Raw genomic sequence first — 22,172 nt, 5'->3', positions numbered from 1 at the left:
AACAATGCGGCAAGGTGGTAGGCCTTACTTTTCATGTTTTTTTGTTTGTTTGTTTTGTTTTTCTGTTCTTGAGACAGGGTCTCCCTCTGTCACCCAGGCTGGAGTGCAATGGTGCGATCTCAGCTCACTGCAACCTCCATCTTCCAGGTTCAAGTGATTCTCCTGCCTCAGCCTCCCAAGTAGCTGGGATTACAGGTGTCTGCCATTATGCCTGCCTAATTTTTGTATTTTTGTAGAGATGAGGTTTCACCATGTTGGCCAGGCTGGTCTTTAACTCCTGACCTCAGGTGATCCTCCTGTCTTGGCCTCCCAAATTGCTGGGATTACAGGCATGAGCCACCTTGCCTGGCGTAGGTATTATTTTCCGTGGTTTTGGCTTTTTTTTTTTTTTTTTTTTGAGACAGGGTCTTGCTCTGTCACCCAGGGTGGAGTGCAGTGGAGCCATCACGGCTCACTGCAGCCTAGACCACCTGGACTCAAGTGATCCTCCCACTTCAGCCTCCCAGGTAGCTGGGACTACAGGTGTGCACCACCATGTTGGCTAATTATGTATTTTTTTTGTAGAGACGGGTTTTGCCATGTTTCCCACTCTGGTCTTGAATTTCTCAGTTCAAGCAATCAATTTACTTGTCTCAGCCTCCCAAAGTGCTAAGATTACAGGTGTGAGCCACTGTGCCTGGCCATTTCTCATGATTTTACACATGAGGAAACTGAGGCCCAGAAATGTTAATCTGGCAAGTGTGTGATCATAGCCAAGATCAGAAAAGACAGGTTTTGTGATCTGAATTCAAGTAGTGTGAGTTACACTAAATTAACCTTTCTCTTGATAAAACAGCTAAAAGTTCAGTCACTTACCCTGGATCATTCATGTCATCTCTCTCTATAGTGTCATCTCCCTACTTAAAGGCCATCTTAGCAATCATTATGTCAGATTGTCAAGATTCCCTAGTTTTCACTCATTCATTCATTCCTTCATTCCTTTATTCACTTCATATGTACTATGGTTTGGATATGGTTTGTTTGGCCCCACCAAATCTCATGTTGAAATTTAATCCCCAGTGGAGGTGGGGCCTGGTGGAAGGTGTTTGGATTGTGGGGGAGGATCCTTCATGGATGGGTTGGTGCCTGTCTTGTGGGAGTGAGCGAGTTCTCACTCTTAGTGCCCAAGATAATTGGTTGTTGAAAAGAGCCTGGCACCTTCTCCTCTCTCTCTGTCTGTCTCTCTTTCTCTCGCTTCTTCTCTCACCATGTCGTCTGCACATGCCAGCTTGCCTTTGCCTTCCACCATATGTGGAAGCAGCCTGAAGCCTCACTAGAAGCAGATGCTGGCACTGTGTTTTCTGTACAGCCTGCAGGACCATGAGACAAATAAACCTCTTTTCTTTATGAATTACCCAGCTTCAGGTATTTTTTTAAATAGCAACACAAATGGACTAAGACAAGTATTTACTGAATTTCTACTACTATGTGCCAGACTCTATTCTCTAGATAAGTAAATAAATATGATTTTCATTGCTTTTATGACAGAAATAACATGGAAATCATGTAGGCAATTCTTCTTAGCCAATGAGAGAAAGAATAGACTCATAAGATTAAGTGGAAGAACTTCATCGGTGATCCTGTTTCCATCAGTTTTCTAGGTTGGAGAGAGGGAGAAGACATGAATTTCCTGGAAATGTTATAGAGACAGAGGCAATAGACAGAGACAGGACAGGAAGCTTAATGAGGGTCTAAAAAAAAAACAGGACAGGCCAGGTGTGGTGGCTCATGCCTGTAATCCCCGCACTTTGGGAGGCCGAGGGGGGCGGATCATGAGGTCAGGAGTTTGAGACCAGTTTGACCAACATGGTGAAACCCCGTCTCTACTAAAAATACAAAAATTAGCTGGACGTAGTGGTGTGTGCCTGTAATCCCAGCTACTCAGGAGGCTGAGGCAGAATTGCTTGAACCTAGGAGGTGGAGGTTGCAGTGAGCCGAGATTGCGCCACTGCACTCCAGCCTGGGCAACAGAGTGAGAATCTGTCTCAAAAACAAAACAAACAAACAAAACAAACAAAAAAACCAACCTAGGACAGAATGGCATAGCATGTACAAAAAGGAACTGATATGCCAACTGTCAATCTAGTCTTTCCCCTGGATCAATAATTGGTGCTTTTGCATCCCTGCCCCACCCCCTGACTGCCATCCCCTATAATCTGTGAACCTGGTCCTGTCCCACCTCTGCTTTGATCCCTTCTGTCTGCTATATCCTTCAGGAAAAGCCTGGACAAAATCCAGACTCCCCAGAATGGTACACAGGTCTTTTATAATCTGACCATTCTGTACTTCTCCATCGCATCTCTTGCTCCCCCATCATGGCCTTCTTCATTCCCTCTATCTGGCATGTGTCATTTCTCCCAACATGCAATGTTTCTTGCCCCTGTGACACCCTCTGGAAGCTCCAACACCCACTCCCACCACAGCCCTGCCTTCCCAGCTGTATGTGTGTGTTTATGCATTTATCACACTTGATGGGGAGTTCCTCACAGGTAGCTGACTCTCCTCGGGTCCCCGTAGCACAGTGGTTTTCAATCTGTGCTCCCGGGAGCTGAGGGAGGGGCTTTCTCTCCCACTATCCTCCCCGCCGCCATCTCTCTCACTTCACTTCAATGGGCTCTACCTTTATCATTTGTATATTGAAATTCAGTGTAATATTTCATTTTTTAAAAAGAGTCTCCTGATTCAAAAATATAAATTTAAAAATCATTTGGCCCCTAGCAGGCACTCAATAAACATCTGTCACTTATGAGGTTGGCTTGGGTTAGTGTGGACAGAACACGGGGGCAGCCTTGGGTGGTTTGTGGAGGGCGCATCTACCGGAGGTGAGGCAAGGTCGTCCACTTTTCTTTAATGCAAACCATGTGGAGCTCACAGCGAGCGCAGAGAAATTTTACTTCTGGGGACTCTTCTTTTTTAAACGTGCTGTGACTTTCTTTCTTTAATAAATATCCTTTGGCTCAAAGTTGAGGACAGAGATCAGAGGCAACTCTTCAGCACCAATAGAGAAAGAGTGGACATAAAAATACCGTGATGGAGGAATCTCAATGTGTTCCCAGGAGTTCTGGAAGTACATGGTAGCCCCCCTCCCTCCCTCCCCACCGAATGAGGTGTTTTTGGAATCAGTTAGGTGAGCATTAGCTCTCAGGTTGGGAGTATCTGTTCAGTTCTTGGATCTGTAATTATTCCTGGGTCCAGAAGATAAAAGATACAAAGTAGCCAAAATAAAATAGACTCTTAATGGATCCATGACTGTTAATAGCCAGGGTGACTCTGTGATTTTTCCATGCCAGAGACCTGTTCCATCAAGCCCATGTTAAACGCAGGAAGAAAGACAGTATTAACTTCAAAATCCTGGGACACTAAACTACCTCTATTTATAAGTTGAAAAAATTTATTTATCTCTCTTTCTTATGTCAAAAAGAACTTAAGGTGGCTTACTGAGATCCAAGAGTGTAGTGAGGAGGAATACAATTGAAGTGGAAGAGAAAAGGAAAGGAAAAACAAGAATGAAGATATTAAATGAAGCTTGCAGTTAATTTTAAAATGTGCACAGATAGGCCATAATGCTGATGCTTCATTTTTCTTTTTCTGCTAGACGAGAGAAACCTGATAAATTTGCACAGGGACAGATGCTCAGGGGAAAGGAAAGAGCTCTGCCTTGCACTTGTACAGAAAGGAAATGAGGCAGCAGAGGCAAGACCAATGGAGAGGATGGCAGCAAGACAGAAAGGGGCAGAAGGCGACAGAACATGCACGCTGGGGACATGGAAATTTCTAGAAAGAAGGTGCCAGCAGACATGATTTCGGCCAATCCTAGTTGGTCTGCTGTGGTAGTGGGATGACTTATTGGATATGAAAGATCGGAGGAAAAGACACCAAAATGGCCTTGTCTGACTAAATACCACCCTATATTTTTATTTTACTCTATGGTTTATAGAATGTTTCACACATATTCTTATTACAGACTTGATTTTTCACATTTAAGTAGCCAACACTACAAAATATTATCAAGCCTATTCTTTTTTTTTTTTTTTTTTTGACTGGGCAGCCTTATTGTAGGCATGTATATTATTTGTAAAAAGGTTCATGAATTATTGAAGGGTGGGGGGTGCAGTGTGGTCTCTTAGAAAAGGCATTGTTTTGGAGTCTGAAGAGCCTGGATTTAAAATTTAGCTCTTCAACTTGATAGATGAGAATGAGTGACTTTAGTTTATCTAGAAAATGAAGATGTAAGGAAACCCACATATCTCTTGTCCAGGATATGCTTCATAAATGCTAGCTATTACTGAAAATAGGTTATAATATCCCCATTATTTCCTTTTTTTTTTTTTTTAGACAGAGTTTCACTCTTGTTGCCCGACAGAGTTTCACTCTTGTTGGAGTGCAATGGCGTGATCTCGGCAAACTCCGCCTCCCAGGTTCAAGCGATTCTCCTGCCTCGCCTCCTGACTAGCTGGGATTACAGGCGTGCACTATCACACCAGCTAATTTTTTGTACTTTCTTAGTAGAGACGGGATTTTGCCTTGTTGGCCAGGCTGGTCTTGAACTCCTGACCTTAGGTGATCTGCCCGCTTTGGTCTCTCAAAGTGCTTGGATTACAGGCATGAGCCACCACGCCCTGCCCCCCATTACTTCTTTTTAGGACCCAAGGTTGGGGACCATTAGTCTATGTGCAGTCATGCCTTGTTATCTGTGGGGGACTGGTTCCAGGAACTGTTGGTATAATGCCTACGTGACATAGCTGAATTTCTCCTTTGCTCTGACTCCGCTTATCTTTAAGAAACAGGACACCTGCGATAAAAAGTTCCCTTTGTAACCAGACCAGACCGGTTACAAAGCTTACCCCAGGTATCCGACCAGATGACTTCAAAAAGACCTCGGGCTTCATTATAATCTAATTTCCATGCTAAATGACACTTCCACCAGTGTCATGACGGTTGCCAGTCCCCATGACAGTGACCAGAAGGAGCCACAAAAGGACAAAAAGAAGGCAGCCCCTCGTTCCAAGAAGTGTACCACCCACTTCCAGAAAAGACATGGATATTCCTCCTCTTGCTTTTAATGTCCAGCCATCATTAAGGAAACCCTATACTGTAACCCCCTCACCCCTCACTAATTGAGAAGTTGATTTGTGAGCCAGGCTCCCGCTTCTCAATTCCATAGCCATCGAATAAAGCCTGCACCACTTGACACTCACTTTCGGTGTTGTGTATTGGTTTCACTGAACCAAACAGGGAAAGACCCCATTTTTGTGGGGGGCCAGCTCTGTTGGTAACAGAACCCCCACCGTGAATATCAAAATCTGAGAATCTCAGGATGCTCAAGTCCCTGATATTAAGTAGTATAGCATTTACATGGAGCCTATGCACACCCTCCATGCACTTTAAATTATCTCTGGATGACTTATAATACCTAGCATAATGTAAAGGCTTTGCAGGGAGTTGTTGTACTTTATTATTTAGGGAATAATGACGAGGACAAAAAGTCTGCATGTGTTCAGTGCAGACACAACCAACAAGTGTTTTTTTTTTAAATACTTTCGGTCTGTGGTTGGTGGAATCCACAAATGGGGACCCCACGGGCATGGAGGGCTGACTGTATTTCCTCCTGTACAAACAAGCTACCTCTAGCTGGTGAAGAGGAAATTATTCACTCATAGTGATGTGGTCTAATTTAGTTCTCAAGTTTTTTGACCGTGACCCAGAATAGGAAATGCATTTACGTTGCTACCCTGTACACACATACCTACCTATAACTGAAAAGAAAAAGTCCTGAAACAGAGATTTTTTTCCACTCTTTTTGTTTGTTTGTTGTTGTTTTTATTATACTTTAAGTTCTAGGGTACAAGTGCACAATGCGCAGGTTTGTTGCATATGTATACATGTGCCATGTTGGTGTGCTGCACCTGTTAACTCGTCATTTACATTAGGTATTTCTCCTAATGCTATCCCTCCCCCCCTCCCCCCACATCATGACAGGCCCCGGTGTGTGATGTTCCCCACCCTGTGTCCAAGTGTTCTCATTGTTCAATTCCCACCTATGAGTGAGAACATGGTGGTGTTTGGTTTTCTGTTCTTGCCATAGTTTGGCCAGAATGATGGTTTCCAGCTTCTTCCATGTCCCTACAAAGGACATGAGCTCATTGTTTTTTATGGCTGCATAGTATTCCATGGTGTATATGTGCCACATTTTCTTAATCTAGTCTATCATTGTTGGACATTTGGGTTGGTTCCAAGTCTTTGCTATCGTGAATAGTGCCACAATAAACATACACGTGCATGTGTCTTTATAGCAGCATGATTTATAATCCTTTGGGTGTATACCCAGTAATGGGATGGCTGGGTCAAATGGTATTTCTAGTTCTAGATCCTTGAGGAATCTCCACAGTCTTCGACAATGGTTGAACTAGTTTACAGTCCCACCAACAGTGTAAAAGTGTTCCTGGCTGGGCGTGGTGGCTCACGCCTGTAATCCCAGCACTTTGGGAGGCAAAGGCAGGTGGATCAAGAGGTCAGGAGATCGAGACCGTCCTGGCTAACACAGTGAAACCCCATCTCTACTAAAAATGCAAAAAAATTAGCCAGGTGTGGTTGCAGGCGCCTGTAGTCCCAGCTACTCAGGAGGCTGAGGCAGGAGAATGGCCTGAACCTGGGGGGGCGGAACTTGCAGTGAGCCGGGATCACGCCACTGCACTCCAGCCTGGGTGACAGAGCGAGACTCCATCTCAAAAAAAAAAAAAAGAAAAAATAAAGCGTTCCTATTTCTCCACATCCTCTCCATCATCTGTTGTTTCCTGACTTTTTAATGATCGCCATTCTAACAGGTGTGAGATGGTATCTCATTGTGGTTTTGATTTGCATTTCTCTGATGGCAAGTGATGATGAGGATTTTTTCATGTGTCTGTTGGCTGCATAAATGTCTTCTTTTGAGAAGTGTCTATTCATATCCTTTGCCCACTTTTTGATGGGGTTGTTTGATTTTTTCTTGTAAATTTGTTTAAGTTCTTTGTAGATTCTGGATATCAGCCCTTTGTCAGATGGGTAGATTGTAAAAATTTTCTCCCATTCTGTAGGAGGCCATCCTGGCCTCAAGCAATCCTCCTGCCTCAGCCTCCCAAAGCTCTAGGATTATAGGTGTGTGCCTGGATGGATCTGGTTTATTGTGGCTTTTAAGAGATAGAGGACAACACTACTCCCATAACAAGCTGGCCCAGGCAGGCTTGCTGAGGTGGGACCCAGACCCAGGACACAGCCCCCTAGGTGTAGCATGCAGGCCAGTCCCTGAGGTACTGCCCCCACATGGGGTCTGCAGGGCAGAAGGTCCCTCCTTTCCTGGGATTCACTCCTTACTCCCTTCCAGAAATATGAGAATTTTCTTCTAAGCTACTCGTATTTGCCAAGCAAGTGTGAGAGCATCTCCCTTATCCAGGGCTCTGACTCACTGCTTCTTATCTCTGTCCTGCAGCCCTGGAAGCCCCAGGTCTCCTGGGATCCAATCCTTATATGCCTTAAATGCCCATGGCCAGGGAATAGATGGTTCATGGGCCCATTGTTCCACCTGAATGTGCCACGGAAAGCACAGTCAGCACCCCTGCCTGCTCTCCATAATCAGAGTGGAGAAAAAGGGATCACTGGCAGGCACGGTGGCTCATGCCCGTAATCCCAGCACTTTGGGAGGCTGAGGCAGGCAGATCACTTGAGGTCAGGAGTTCGAGACAAGCCTGGGCAACATGGTGAAACCCTGTCTCTATTAAGAAAAATTACAAAAATTAGCCGGGCATAGTGGTGCGTGCCTGTAATCCCAGCTACTCTGGAGACTGAGGCAGGAGAATTGCTTGAATCCAGGAGGTGGAGATTGCAGTGAGCCAAGATGGTGCCACTGCACTCCAGCCTGGGTGACAGAGTGAGAGTCTGTCTCAAAAAAAAAGGGATCACTGAATGGAGTCACATTCGACCTCACTGCAGAGAACACGCAAATTTTCCTCCATCCATGTGGAATTAACTATGTTTAGTTTTGATCTCACGTGCTTGAGAAAAAGCAAAAAAGCAATGCTGCTTTCTAAGGTGTGAGCTTAAGGAGTAAATAGATGTGGTGATTTTTCCCCCATCTCTGTATTTATATTTTTAAGGAAGTTGAGAATGAAAAAATTTTTATTCAACCCTTTCCTCTGTTCTCCAGATCTCTCTTGCCCACTGCTTATACCTGACTAAGAGGCCCATTCTGGAGGTGTGCACGGGAGCATGATGGCAGTACCACCTCCCCCAGAATCCACAAGGAGTTTTGGGATGCATGGACCAATATACAAAATATGTACTCGTGAGAACTGGGAGCTTACTGATTGGCCGCCAGTTTGCCCTAGGCCTAAGCTGCAAATAACGTAAAATCAAGATAGACTTGGATGGTGAAAATGGTGACAGTGAAGTGTTTAGCTTTCTATGCCTTCTGTACTTTATGTTTATAGTTTATAAAGTGGGAATTTCCTGCCCTAATTCTTTTTTTCTTTCTTTCTTTCGGTTTTTTTTTTTTTTTTTTTTTTTTTGAGAAAGCATCTTGCTTTGTCGCCCAGGCTGGAGTGCAGTGGCGCAAGCTCAGCTCACTGCAACCTCTGCCTCTTGGGTTCAAGTGATTCTCCTGCCTCAGCCTCCAGAGTAGCTGGAATTATAGGCATGTGCTACCAAGCCTGTCTAATTTTTGTATTTTTAATAGAGATGGGGTCTCGCCATGTTGGCCAGGCTGGTCTTGAACTCCTGACCTCAAGTGATCCACCCGCCTTGGCCCAGAGTGCTGGGATTATAGGCACGAGCTTCTCTTTTCTTTACATGAATTCTATTATTGCAATCATTTATGCCTTTATCTAAATTAATATACCTGGAAAATTCTACTAAAGTTATGTTCTTTTATGCTTTTATAATGGTGCCCTGTGTATATCTTTATTGATGTAATTACAATACAATTGTGTTAAATCTATCAATCAATGAGCAGGTATGTGCCAACTTAATTTCATAATCAAATTGCTTAAAACCAATAATAATAACAATAAATCTTATAAGCAGATAGAGGTAAAAGACATATTACATACATAGTAACAAAGACAAGAATGACAACCAACTAGTTTTTCATCAGTAAAAAACTGCAAGCCAGAGTTGGAGCACCATCTAGCTGGATTTTGTAAATGGAATTTGAGAGTCTCTGTATTTTAGTAGACAGATATAATCCATTTACATTTATATTGCTTACTGATATGTTGAATTTTTTTGCTATCATCTTATTATGGGTTTCTCATTTACCATGTTTCCCCCCAACTCCTCCCTGGCTTTCATTGACTTGATTGGGTTTTTCATTATTTTCCTTTACCTACCTGTATTAGTCTGTTCTCATGCTGCTAATAAAGACATACCTGAGTCTGGGTTATTTATAAAGGAAAGAGGTTTAATGGACTCACAGTTCCACATGGCTTCTGGAGGGCCTCACAATCATGGCAGAAGACCAAGATAGAGTAAAGGGATGTTTTACATGGTGGCAGGCAAAGAGAGCTTGTGCAGGGGAACTCCCCTTTATAAAACCATCAGATCTCATGAGACTTATGAGATCAGCATGAGAACAGCACGGGAAAGACCCGCACCCATGATCCAGTTACCTCCCACTGGATCCTTCCCATGACACAGGAATTATGGGAACTACAATTCAAGATGAGATTTGGGTAAGGACACAGGCAAACCATATCACTGCCCCCATTATCAAATTAACAAATTATCTATTTGATGTTCTCAATTTTTAACACAGATATTTACTTAGATTTTAAGGTCACTTAATATTTCCGTCCTTCACCTTAACAATAGAAAGACCATAGAATTCTTCAAAATCAAACTTCTATCTCCTGTGTTATCATTTTCTGGTACTTTAATTCTTGTTTTTACCCCTGACCCTCACCTCATTTTTCAGTACTATTATTATTTACAGCAAATGCTCATTTAGATTTACCAGCATATTTACCACATGCTCCTTGCATACCACTCAAATTAATTCTTCCTATAGTACATTTTAAATCAGTTGTTTCAGGGAAGTCAGAATAGTAAACTTGCTTGTCTGAAAACATTTTTATTTTGCTTTCACTCTTGAATGAGAGTGTAATTGGTTCTAGAACTCCAGAGAGACAGTTATTGTTTTTCTCAGAACTTTGAAATATTATTTCATTGTCGTTTGATTTCTGTTGTTGAAAAGTCTTCTCTAGTATAATTGCCATTCTTTGACAAATAACCTGGTAGTTTTTGAGACTTTTTTTCTTTGTTTTTGTTGATTTGCTCTTTCATTACAATGTGTTTAGATGCGATTTTGTTTTTATTTTTCTTGCTCAGGTCCTGATAGGTTTCTTTAATCTGAAGACAATTTCCTTCTCCCATTCAGGAAAATTTTCAGCCTTTACATTTTTCTCCCTCATGCTCTCTCTCTCTTTTTTTTTTTTTTTTCCCCTCAACCTCCTGGACTCAAGTGATCCTCCTACCTCAGCCACTCTAGTAGCTGGTTCTACAAGCACATGTCACCATGCCTGGCTAATTAAAAAAAAAATTTTAGTAAAGGTAAAGTCTTGCTGTGTTGTCTAGACTGTTCTCAAACTCCTGGTCTCAAACAGTCCTCCTGCCTTGGCCTTCAAAGTGTGGGATTACAGGCATGAGACACTGCACCCAGCCAAGCCTGTACATTTTAAACCCTTCCTTCCCCCTTCTAGGTTTTTCCGGTGTTTCCTTTTGTAATTGTTAATATGCATATTTTGGTATTTCTCGTTCTATCTTTCATGTATCTTTGCCTTTCTTTGGTATTTTCATCTAGATATTACAGACTCTTTTTTAGATTTATATTTCAATTCACTAACTTTCTATTCAGCTGGGTCTAGTATACTGTTTTCCCATTCGTTGCATTTTTAATTTCAGTAACTGTATCTTTTATTTTCACAATTTATATTTAATTTTCTTTAAAAAAATATTCCTTTCTCATATTACTCTGTACTTATAATTTCTATACCTTCTTTCATGTCTAGATATTTAAAAAAACATTTTATGTTTCAGCTTATTCTATTACCTGTAGTTTTGGGGAGTGCAAATTCCCCTGTTTGTTATTCCTTGTGACTTTCCTTTCTTTGTGAAGTCTAGAAATTTTTCTCGTGAATTTACCTTCAGTGAGGGTACCTAGGCTGCCACGTATTCTAGGATGTCTTAGCTTGCTAGCACTGTTATAACAAAATGCCATGGAATGGGTGGCTTAAGCAAATGACATCTCTTTTCCTTTTTTTGGAAGAGCCTCACTTTTCACCCAGGCTGAGTGCAGTGGCATGATCATAGCTCACTGCAACCTCGAACTCCAGGGCTCAAGTGATCCTCCCACCTCAGCCGACCCAGTAGCTGAAACTACAGGCACACACCACCACACCTGGCTAATTCTTTGTATTTTTAGTAGAGACGGGGTTTCGCCATGTTGTCCAGGCTGGTCTGGAACTCCTGAGCTCAAGTGATCTGCCTGCTTTGTCCTCCCAAAGTGCTGTGATTACAGGTGTAATTATAATTAATAAAAGACGTTTATTTTCTCACAGTTATGGAGGCTTGGAAGCCCAAGATCAAGGTGCTTGGTTGCTTTCTCCTGAGGCCTCTGTCCTCGGCTTGCAGAGGGCTGCCTTTTTGCCATGTGTTTACATGGCTTTTCTTCTGTGTGCGTACATCCCTGGCATTTCTTCCCTTATAAGGACTCCTGTCATTATGATCTCATTTAACCTGAATTACCTTCATAAAAGCCCTGCCTCTAAATACAGTCATCTTGGGGGTTAAGGCTTCAACATATGAATTTTGAGGGGACACAAATCAGTTCATAACAGGGGTAAAGAAGTATCTCTATAGGACAGTTTTGCGTGTGCCTCTGCTGTGTTTCTAGTGGTTTCACCCATTCCAGAAGAATTTTTATATTAATTTCTGAGCTTGATGGTTTTCTCACCACACCCAACTGGTAAATTCAGATCTCACATCTCCGTTTTGATTTATGGTGGGTGGCTCTTTTTTCCAGGGACCCGAGTAGACAGCAATCTTCTCGTTCTTCCTCAGGCAAGTGGGAAGAGTTTTTCAACTCATAGATTCATGAAAGGAATGGAATTTGAGACTCGACGTTATGCAAGAGCCTCCCTTCCCGTGGCCCTGAGCCTAACTCTTCTGTCTCAGTCCACGTGTTAAAACTCCAACTCCCAGCCAATAAGACCTTCATCTGGGGATGGTCCCCTGTGGGTCCCCCTGACGGTCCCCATGCTGCTGCAGCTTTTAATTGCCTCTCTGGCGTTGCTCTCCTTTTTATTTTGGATCCGTTTCCTAAAACTTGTAAGCTGGGCTCTGCATTTAAATCTATTTTTAAGGGGTTCTATTTTATCTTGAATGTTTATGTGTTTAGAGAAAGATGGTGTGAGAGGGCAATAAATCTCTTCCATGTCTATATAATTCACTATATTGACCAAAATTCATGCCGGAAAGCTTGTCTGTCTTCAGGGGTCCCAGGCAGTGGCGGGCAGCAGTCTTTCAGTGTCAACGCTCTTGTCCTCTATGGGACATCCCACTATTTTCCTGCTTCCCCAGAGACATCTTTAAATCTTAGTTTATAGGGCAGAAATTATTGCTGGATGCACAGTTAGGTTCTTCATGGCTATAATGTTACATTTTATCCCCTTGTCCTCTTTGGAGGATTTATCACGTTCTTTTCTGCTCTTGCCTTCCCTGGATAAATGTTTCTTTCTTTCTTTTTTTTTTTTTTACATCAATTATCTTAAAATGACAAACTCAACAAAAATAACTGGCACCAGGGGAAAATATTTTGTTTTCTCTATGGCCATTAAAATGTGGCTGGTCATGTTCCTGCGGAAAAAAAGCATGAAAAAGACACCAAACCCTGGGTGTCCTGCCTGAGATGTTTTTGTAGGTCAAAGAGTCCTGAAATCCTTAGGTTAAGCATAGCTCCAGTGGGCATGGCAACAGTCACTTCTAGCAAGACTCCTCAAGCTCACATTTGCTTTCTTTTCCAGTAGATTCTCAGGGAGGCCTCCTGGGAGCTCTATGCTGACAGCACCAATGAGCTGATCGTGATGGAAAAGCAGCCCCCGATGGGGTTCACATAATAGAGACTTCACAATGGATGAAGTGATAACAATAATTACAAAATGGGGGAAAATGCAAAGAGCTAATGGATTTTTGAGCTCTATTTTCTTTTTTTCTTGAGACGGAGATTCGCTCTTGTTGCCCAGGCTGTAGTGCAATGGTGCGATCTTGGCTCATGACAACCTACCCCTCCTGGGTTCAAGCGATTCTCCTGCCTCAGCCTCCCAAGTAGTTGGGACTTATGGGCATGCACCACCATGCCCGGCTAATTTTACATTTTTAGTAAAGATGAGGTTTCGCCATGTTGGCCAGGCTACTCTCAAACTCCTGACCTCAAGTGATCCACCTGCCTCGGCTTCCCAAAGTGCTGGGATTACAGGCATGAGTCACCGCATCTGGCCTATTTTCAACAATACAGGTAGAATTATGTTTTTAGAAATTTGATTCTATGCAATTTAAAGGTCTCCTGCTGATTTCAACATTTGGGGTTTCCTGTAGTTGTTCTGTCTAATCAATTCCTTCTGAGGAAAAAAAATAAAAGATGACATTTCCCCCTCTGCAAATTACTTAATCTGGAAAGGTTTTCCTTAGAAGCTAAGAAATGTTCTATTACTTAATTACTTACCATGACAAACATCCTTTCCTTCAAATGGAAATCTATTGGACAATAACTGCTTTAAAGGCATCCTAATCGTAGCTAAAAGTGACAAAAATGCTGCAGATGAACTTAAATATGAACATAGACTGTGCTTTGATGACATTCTGGATGCCTAAGTTTTATTCTTAGGTCAGCTGTTTGCACAAAAGAACTGGAGAGAGTGACTGTTCCCCATTGTCCTGAATCTCTAAATCGACCTGTGCTGTTCCACCACCCTGCACAGAATGACGATAAGGTTAATGAGTGCTTTTGATGACAAGGATGGATGGCAAAAGTCCTAGCTCTATCTCAGATCTCCTGTGTTACCTTACTTACCCTCTCCAAGTTTATTTGCTTGTCTGTAAAGAGTCTGACAAAAAAATATGAGGCAACCACATTCCAATCCAAAGAGCTAATGGTAGAAAAAAAAATCAGCACCAAACAAGATTAAAGAGGCAGAATTCACTAGGGGCTGAAGGCACCCAAAGTTAACAGATGCAGAGGAGCCATTACAGTGGATTAGTGGCTGTGAGGTTTAGGGGGCTAGGCGCTAATCCGGGATTCTAGAAACTAGGGCTGCAACTAAAAGATAATACATGTTTTGCCCTATGCTAGTTAAAATGCTTTTAAGCAGCACAAATATAGAGGCATCTGCAAAATGAGGGCATCCAACCATCTGTTACCATTCCTGATCACCTGAACACAACCTTCCTCTCAGCTCCCTTGAAGCTAGGCAGTCCTGCAGCCTGCAAAAAGAGGAGAGGCTGGGGGAAAGAAGAGAGCAAAGAAGAGATGGTTTCTAGAGTGGTCTGGATACATTTGTGCACATACAATAAATATTTTTGGCAACTTCTGTATGAGACAAATTAATACTGTGCTTCATTTTCCTGGAAGAGGGAGGACAAATATGGTATTGGTCTGGATATACTTTATCTACCTTTACCCAAATGTCACTTACTCCTTTACTGATCTACTCATCTATCCATTCAATCAATATTTATTGAACAGCTATTGTATGTCATGTTCCATTCTAGGTGCTGGGGAGGCAGATACAGATGTAAAAGATACCCAAATAAAATGCTGTGAAGAAAAAAAAAAACAAGATAAAGGGGATAGTAAGTGACAGGGGAGATATTGCAGGGTAAGGAAGTGATTTTATTTGAAGAAACATAATATAGATAATGGATTTGCATAATAGCTGATAGGGAAAGAATTTGTGTTTTTAAATAACACTCAACTTTTTGTGTTTTTATTCCAATAATCATTCTGTAAAAGAACCAGTTTCCCCAAGAAAAACCGTAAGAAATTATTTTCAAGAGTAATACATTTATGTGTAGAGGTATGTAGATATTATATCAATTACAAATTGAGCAATTAATTTCCAGGATGTCACAGGTTAAGTATTCTAGAAAAAGATGCTAGGTTGAAATTTGATAGGCACCATGTTTGTTAGAGATCAACACCTATGGAAAGGAGATGAAGGAAGCAGGGTTTCTCTAGGGGAGTGGTCGAACTACAATGCAGCTCAGCAATGCTACCCTGTGGAGATCTCAGGAGTGTCAATGGCTTGACAGAGCAGGACCATGGTGGGCTGAAATGGCTGGACCTTTATACCCTACAACAATTGGTCAGTGGATATGGGTCACAGGAAGAGCATACTCTTGGGCAAGGCAGCTCTCTGCAACTGAGTCAAGAGACAGCTGGCACAAATCTTCCTTGAAAGGATTATAGGCAGTACATCTTCATGTCCCCCACATAAGAATATCTATGTGGCAAGCTAGGAGAAATACTTGCAACATAGTAACAGGCAGATATAAGATGCTTAAAAGCCAAATAGACCTTAGGAATCAACGAATGAAAAAAATTAACACTACAATTTAACATATATATATATATACACACACACAGCATTTGATCAAGAGAGTCACAAAGCAGATAATAAAGATATGAAAAATGTTCAACCTCATTGAACTTTAAAACTATATAAATCAGAGTAATAAAATAAGATACCATTTTCTATCAGGAAGAATAAAGAATATCAGGAAGAATAAAGAATATCAGAAAGAATAAAGAAAAAATGTAGCACTTAACAAGAGGAAGGACTGAGAACATGAGCACTCTTATGCAACTATTCGTGGGAGTGTAAATTGGCATAACATTTCAGGAAGGCAGTTTTGCAATCTGTATGAAAAGCCTTAAACTACACATGCCTGATAAGCCAGCGTATTAGTTATCTATTACTGTGTAACAAATTAACCAAAGCTTAATTGCTTAAAACATAAGCATGTATTATTTCACAGTTTCTGTGGAATTTGAGACTAGCTTAGCTGGGTTGTCCTAGCTGAGGGTTTCTCATGAGGTTGCAGTTGAGCAGTCAGCTGGGGCTGTGGTTATCTGAAGGCTTGACAGGGGCGGGAGCTCTACTTCCATGATGGTGCACTCATGGCTATTAGCAAAGGGCCTCAGTTCCTCAGTTCCTTGATGGCTATTGGTGGGAGGATGCTGTTTTGGGCCCCTCCACAGGGCCACTTGAGTGTCATTGAGACATGGCAGCAGACTTCCTTTAGACAAGTGATCAAAGAGCAAACTGGAAGTCACAATGTCTTTTATGACCTACCCTCAGAAGTCATGCTCTGCCAGGCTGAGCCTAGTGGCTCATATCTGTAATCCCAAGACTTTGGGAGGCTGAAGTGGGAGGATCACTTGAGTCCAGGAGTTCAAGACCATCCTAGTCAACACTGTGAAACCCCTGTTTCTACAGAAAATACAAAAATTGTCTGGATATGGTGGTGTGTGCCTGGAATCCCAGCTACTCGGGAGGCTGAGGTGAGAGGATCGCTTGAGCCCAGGAGGTTAAAGCTGAGTGAGCTATGCTTGCACCATGGCACTGCAGTCTGGGCCAGAGAGTGAGACCCTGTCTCAAAAAAAGAAAGAAAAAAGTCATGCTCTATCATTTATGCCACATTCTATTCATTAGTAATGAGTCACCAGGTGACTCACTCAAGGGGAGGGGAATTAGCTCCACAGAAGGGAGGGGTGTCAAAGAATTATTAAAAACCCCTCTGCCCAGTGACCCAAAATTATTTATATTCCCCTCCACATACAAAAATACACTCACCCTCTCCTAAGACTTCTCAAAGTCTCATTTCTAAACAGCATGCAGTCAAAATAGGACATTGATATCTTAATTCATTCCAGGTACAGATGAGGCTCCTCAGTGATGGCGAAGGAAATACAGCTTCTCCAGCATAGTTGTTCTTGGTCTGAAGACATGTGATGTACCGAGCCAAGCTCTATTTCTGGTAATTTATTCTGTCAAAGCATAGTTTTCAAAAAGTTAAAAACATGACTCTCATACAAATATACAATTAGCACATGTCAAATATTTGTTCATTAATGAGAGATTCAGTAAGGTGGTAAAACTGGTTGAGAAAGCATTTTGAGGAACTGGGCATTTATAGGAATTTTTTTTTTAATTGAGATGGAGTTTCATCATGTTGCCCAGGTTGGTCTTGAACTCCTGAGCTCAAGTGATCCACCTGCTTCGGCCTCCCAAAATGCTGGGTTATAGTAATATTTTTAAAAGAATGTCCAAATAGGCCAGGTGTGGTGGCTCACGCCTGTAATGCCAGCACTTTGGGAGGCCAAGGTAGGTGGATCACTTGAGTCCAGGAGTTCGAAACTAGCCTGGGCAACGTGGCGAGACCCTGTCTCTATTTAAAAAATTATTTCTTTAAAGAAATAAAAAAAAATTTAAAAAAAGATGTTTAAATAACATTGCTAGATTACATACACAATTGCATCCTATGGTGCAGGACAATGGGACCATAACCTTTGTAATAAGATCTTTTACTAGATGGAAATATATAAGGCCACAGAGAACTCCATAGTGTCTGAGTTATATTCAAATAGTAAATACTAAAGGCAAACACAGGGACATTCTGTTACAGAATTAAATAATCTTCAGTGGGCTTTTTAGACAATGCTCCAGCATGTTGTTGAAAGGACATGCACACTCCCTATTAATTTCCTTAGAATAAAACAATTTTAGGGAAATTATTTTGCTGACATGCATTAATTCAGTGTTTAAGGATGTTCATCATAGTTCTCTTTGCAAAGCATAGTTTGGAAACTGGCACCTAGGAAAAAGAGACTTTTTCTAGTGTGTTAGCTCCAGCCTTTATCATCTTTACTCCCTGGAACCCTTTCATCTAACCATCTAGTCTCACCAAGCTATTTTCTTGATTTTTGCTTCTATCATTTCTACAAAAAGGAAGTGGATATGGGCTGAATGGTGAGCACTTTTGTTCTTTAGATTTTCTTTCGAAGGTCTTGTTTCAACCCTGAAGAACCTTGGATACTTTTGGATATTATCCCATCCATACCTGAGAGAGTTGCTTTCACCATTTTTTAGAGAAAGAAAGGCTAAGATGTATTTATTCTGTAAATATGTGTTAACTCAACTTGATGTTGGTCACCTTATAAGTGTTGGAGATACAAAGATGAATAAGAAGGTCTCAAGTCCAATACCAGGAAGACTAATGATAGCAACACACACCATGACTCACATTCTTGCCATCAAACTGTGGTTCCTGGACCAGCAGCACGGATGTCACCTGGGACATGGGAGCTTGCTAGACATGCAGAATTACTGGCCTTGTCCCAAATCTACTGAATCAGAATCTTCATTTTTAATAAGATCCCAGGTGATTTGTATATACATTTGCTATAGTTTGGATCTGTGTCCCACCCAAATCTCATGTCAAAATGTAATCCCCAATCTTGGATGTGGGCCTGGTGGGAAGTGATTGGATCTTAGGGGTGGATATCTCTGTTTAGTGCTGTTTCTGTTCTCATAATAATGAGTGAGTTCTCACGAGATCTGGTTGTTTAAAAGTGTGTGGCACCTCCCCACTCTCTCTCTTCCTCCTGTTCCAGCCACGTAAGACATGCCTGCTTCCCTTTCACCTTCTGCTATAACTGTAGGTTTCCTGAGGCCTCCCCGATGCTGAGCAGACGCTGCCATGCTTCCTGTACAGCCTGAAGAACTTTGAGCCAATTAAACCTCTTTTCTTTCTAAATTACCCAGTCTCAGGTATGTCATTACAGCAGCGTGAGAATGGACTAATACAATATTCAAATTTGAAAAGCCCTGTTAGTCCATTCTGAACCTAATTGTGTTTTCTACTTATCACCTCTTATTTGAAGTGCAGACATGAATCCACTTGTTTTTCAATAGCTGGCTTGCAGAGCCCCCACCACCACTGGTCTATAATTTTAAAGCTTATATTTTGACATGGTAGTACTAGAAGGTCTTACCAGCATATGAAAATAAGAACTTTCCCTCTCCTTTCCCAAGTTAGTTTCTTGGACCTATAGAATACAGAGAGAGACTGGTAAGAGAGCAGTAACCAAAATGTAGTAACAGTTATTCTGTTAAGCTTAATTTCCTACAAAGTCTTTTAATAAAGGGTGGTTAATTTTAAAAAATACATTTATTTTTAATAGACTTTATTTTATAGAGAAGTTTTAGGTTCGCAGCAAAATTGAGAGGATGGTACAGAGATTTCCCATATACTGCTACCCCACACACACCCACAGCCTCCCCCCTTGTTAACATTCCCTACTAGAATGGTACATTTGCTACAATCGATGAAACTACATTGAGATATCATTACTCAAAGTTGATATTTTACATTACGCTTCACTCTTGGTGTTAAACATTCTATGGGTTTGGACAATTGTATGACATGTGTCCACCATTACAGTCTCATAGGGAATATTTTCACGGTCCTAAGCATCCTCTGTGCCCCACCTGTTCATCCTTCCCTCCCTGCTAACCCCTGGCAACCTCTGATTCTTTTACTGTTTCCACAGTTTTGCCTTTTCCAGAATATCATGTAGTTGGAACCATAGCGTATGTAGATGTTCACATTGTCTTCCTTCACATATTAATATGCATTTAAAATTCCTCCATATCTTTTCATGGCTTGATAGCTCATTTCTTTTTAGCAATGAATAATATCCCATTGTCTAGATGTAACACAGTTTATCCGTTCACCTAAGGACATGTTGTTTGCATCCAGGTTTTGGCAATTATGAGTAAAGCTGCTATAAATGTCTGCATGCAGGTTTTTGTGTGGGTATGTTGTCCACTCCTTTGGGTAAATACCAAGGAGTGCAATTGCTGGATTTTATGGTGAGGGTATGTTTAAGTTTTTTGTTTGTTTGTTTGTTTGTTTTTGATATGGAGTCTCACTCTGTTGCCCAGGCTGGAGTGCAGTGGCATGATCTCGTGTCACTGCAAACTCCACCTCCCGGATTCAAGTGATTCTCCTGCCTCAGCCTCCCAAGTAGCTGGGACTACAGGCATGTGCCACCATGCCAGCTGATTTTTGTATTTTTAGTAGAATAAAAAATTTTAAATGGGTTTCACCATGTTGCCCAGGCTGGTCTTGAACTCCTGACCTCAAGTGATCCACCAGTCTCAGCCTCCCAAAGTGCTGGGATTATAGGCATGAGCCACTGCACCCAGCTGAGTATGTTTAGATTTGTAAGAAACTGTCAAACTCTCTTCTAAAGTGGCAGTATCATTTTGTATTCCCTACCAGCCATGGATGAGAATTCCTGTTGCTCCACATCCTCACCAGCATTTGTTGTTGTCAGTGTTTTGGATTTTAGCCTTTCTAACAGGTGTGTAGTGGATTAATTCTTTTTTATTAACTCTTTTTTCTTTTCTTTTTTTAGAGACAGATCTCTCTGCGTTGCCCAGGTTGGCCTCAAACTCCTGAGCTCAAGCTGTTCTCCTGCCTTGGCCTCCCAAAGTGCTGGGATTACAAGTATAAGCCAATGTACCCAGCCTAATTAAATTTTTATAAAGCTCTCTGCTCACATATTTGAAAGAGGTGCTGATTGGAGTCTTTGAATAATGAAGAACTGAAAAAATTAAACTGTTTTAATAGTAACCGATTTCTGAGTACTACCAGCAGGTCTACCCTGGCCAAAATTAGGAAAAGATTCATTTTCCTATGTGGTTCAAAACTGCTTTTTTATTATTTTGGTGAAGTAACAGTTAAAAAAGCAAAATATTAAACCAGATGATAAGAAAATACAATTTCTGGCTGAGTGTGGTGGCTCACCCCTGTAATCCCAGCACTTTGGGAGACCGAGGTGGGTGGATCACCTGAGGTCAGGAGTTCGTGACCAGCCTGGCCAACATGGCAAAACCCCATCTCCACTAAAAATACAAAAATTAATGGGGCACGGTGGCACATGCCTGTAATCCCAGCTACTTGGGAGGCTGAGGCAGGAGAATCACTTGAACCCAGGAGGCTGAGGTTGCAGTGAGCCTAGATTGTGCCTGCACTCCAGCCTGGGTGACAGAGCAAGACTCTGTCTTAAAAATATATATATAATTTCTTAATTTCGACATCAATAAACAAGTGTTTGTGTGCCGAGAGTGGTATTTTAAGTTAAGGTACTAAAATGAGTCTAAAGCTGCTTACCAAACGACCAACTAACAGATAGAAGTTGCCTTTAGAACAGATTAGCTAAAAGAGTTTTAAATCTAATTTGAATCTTCATATTTAGTTTCATAAAGATAGCTTAAATTTGGTAGAATTATTGGGGTATAGGTATGTATCTGAAACATAAAAAACAGGAAGGCACAGTTCCAGGGCGGTTGTTGAATTCTAGGCAACATGAGTCTTCCTGAAGCAGGGTGGGGTGGAAGCAGACACAGGAGAAGACTTCTCAGAGGTGATGAAACTGACTGGGTCTTGAAGTATGAAGAGGATCCTGTTTTCTTTCTAATCCAGCACAGAGAGTAAGAGATACAATCTAGGATTTGGGATTTTTGGTCTCTTACTGACCTCCACATTGAACATGAAAATGTTGCTTGTAGAACTTTAAAAGCATCTCTGGCATGTCTCTAAAAAACACAAAACTGTTTTAGGATTTTTTTTTTTTCCCTAAATAGGGCAGATCTGCAAAGATGGAAAGAAGAGGAAATACTAAAAATAACTTTCCCCAATTAGTGAGAGCCGAACACATATGGTAAGATGGAAATAGTTTTAGATGGCCCAAAGTAACACGGTGATGCAAAGTGAACTCCCCAGGCAGAGGGTATAATTAGAAACAGCCACAAAAATTTACTCAAGATGTGATGGGAACAACAGCTGAATATGATATTCAGGGGATGTGGAGACCCTGAAGAGGTGAGTATGGTATTGCAGCTTTTTGGAACCTGGAGAAATTGAGGAACTGGCTCTGAAAACATTCCTGCCTATTCTTTCCCATGAAGGTTCCTTCTTGGGAAGTCAGACATTCTGGATCTTTTACTAGAAATTCTAAGGGGTATGAGATCAGAGTCGCA

The 22,172-nt window shown here is 41.6% G+C and overlaps 1 long non-coding RNA gene across 1 annotated transcript; it reads right to left on the bottom strand.

Moving 5' to 3' along the window:
- Positions 1-16,589: 16,589 nt before the first annotated feature.
- LOC115834692 lies at positions 16,590-21,721 on the bottom strand. Its single transcript, XR_004029579.1, has 4 exons — positions 21,670-21,721; positions 19,118-19,171; positions 16,917-17,110; positions 16,590-16,712 (listed from the first exon to the last, which is right to left on the bottom strand). It is a non-coding gene; the product is annotated as an uncharacterized LOC115834692 (long non-coding RNA).
- Positions 21,722-22,172: the final 451 nt, after the last annotated feature.

Source organism: Nomascus leucogenys, chromosome 4 (assembly GCF_006542625.1).
Source record: "Nomascus leucogenys isolate Asia chromosome 4, Asia_NLE_v1, whole genome shotgun sequence".
In the NCBI taxonomy this organism is placed as follows: domain Eukaryota; kingdom Metazoa; phylum Chordata; class Mammalia; order Primates; family Hylobatidae; genus Nomascus; species Nomascus leucogenys.
This window is presented reverse-complemented; position numbering and strand designations above follow the sequence as displayed.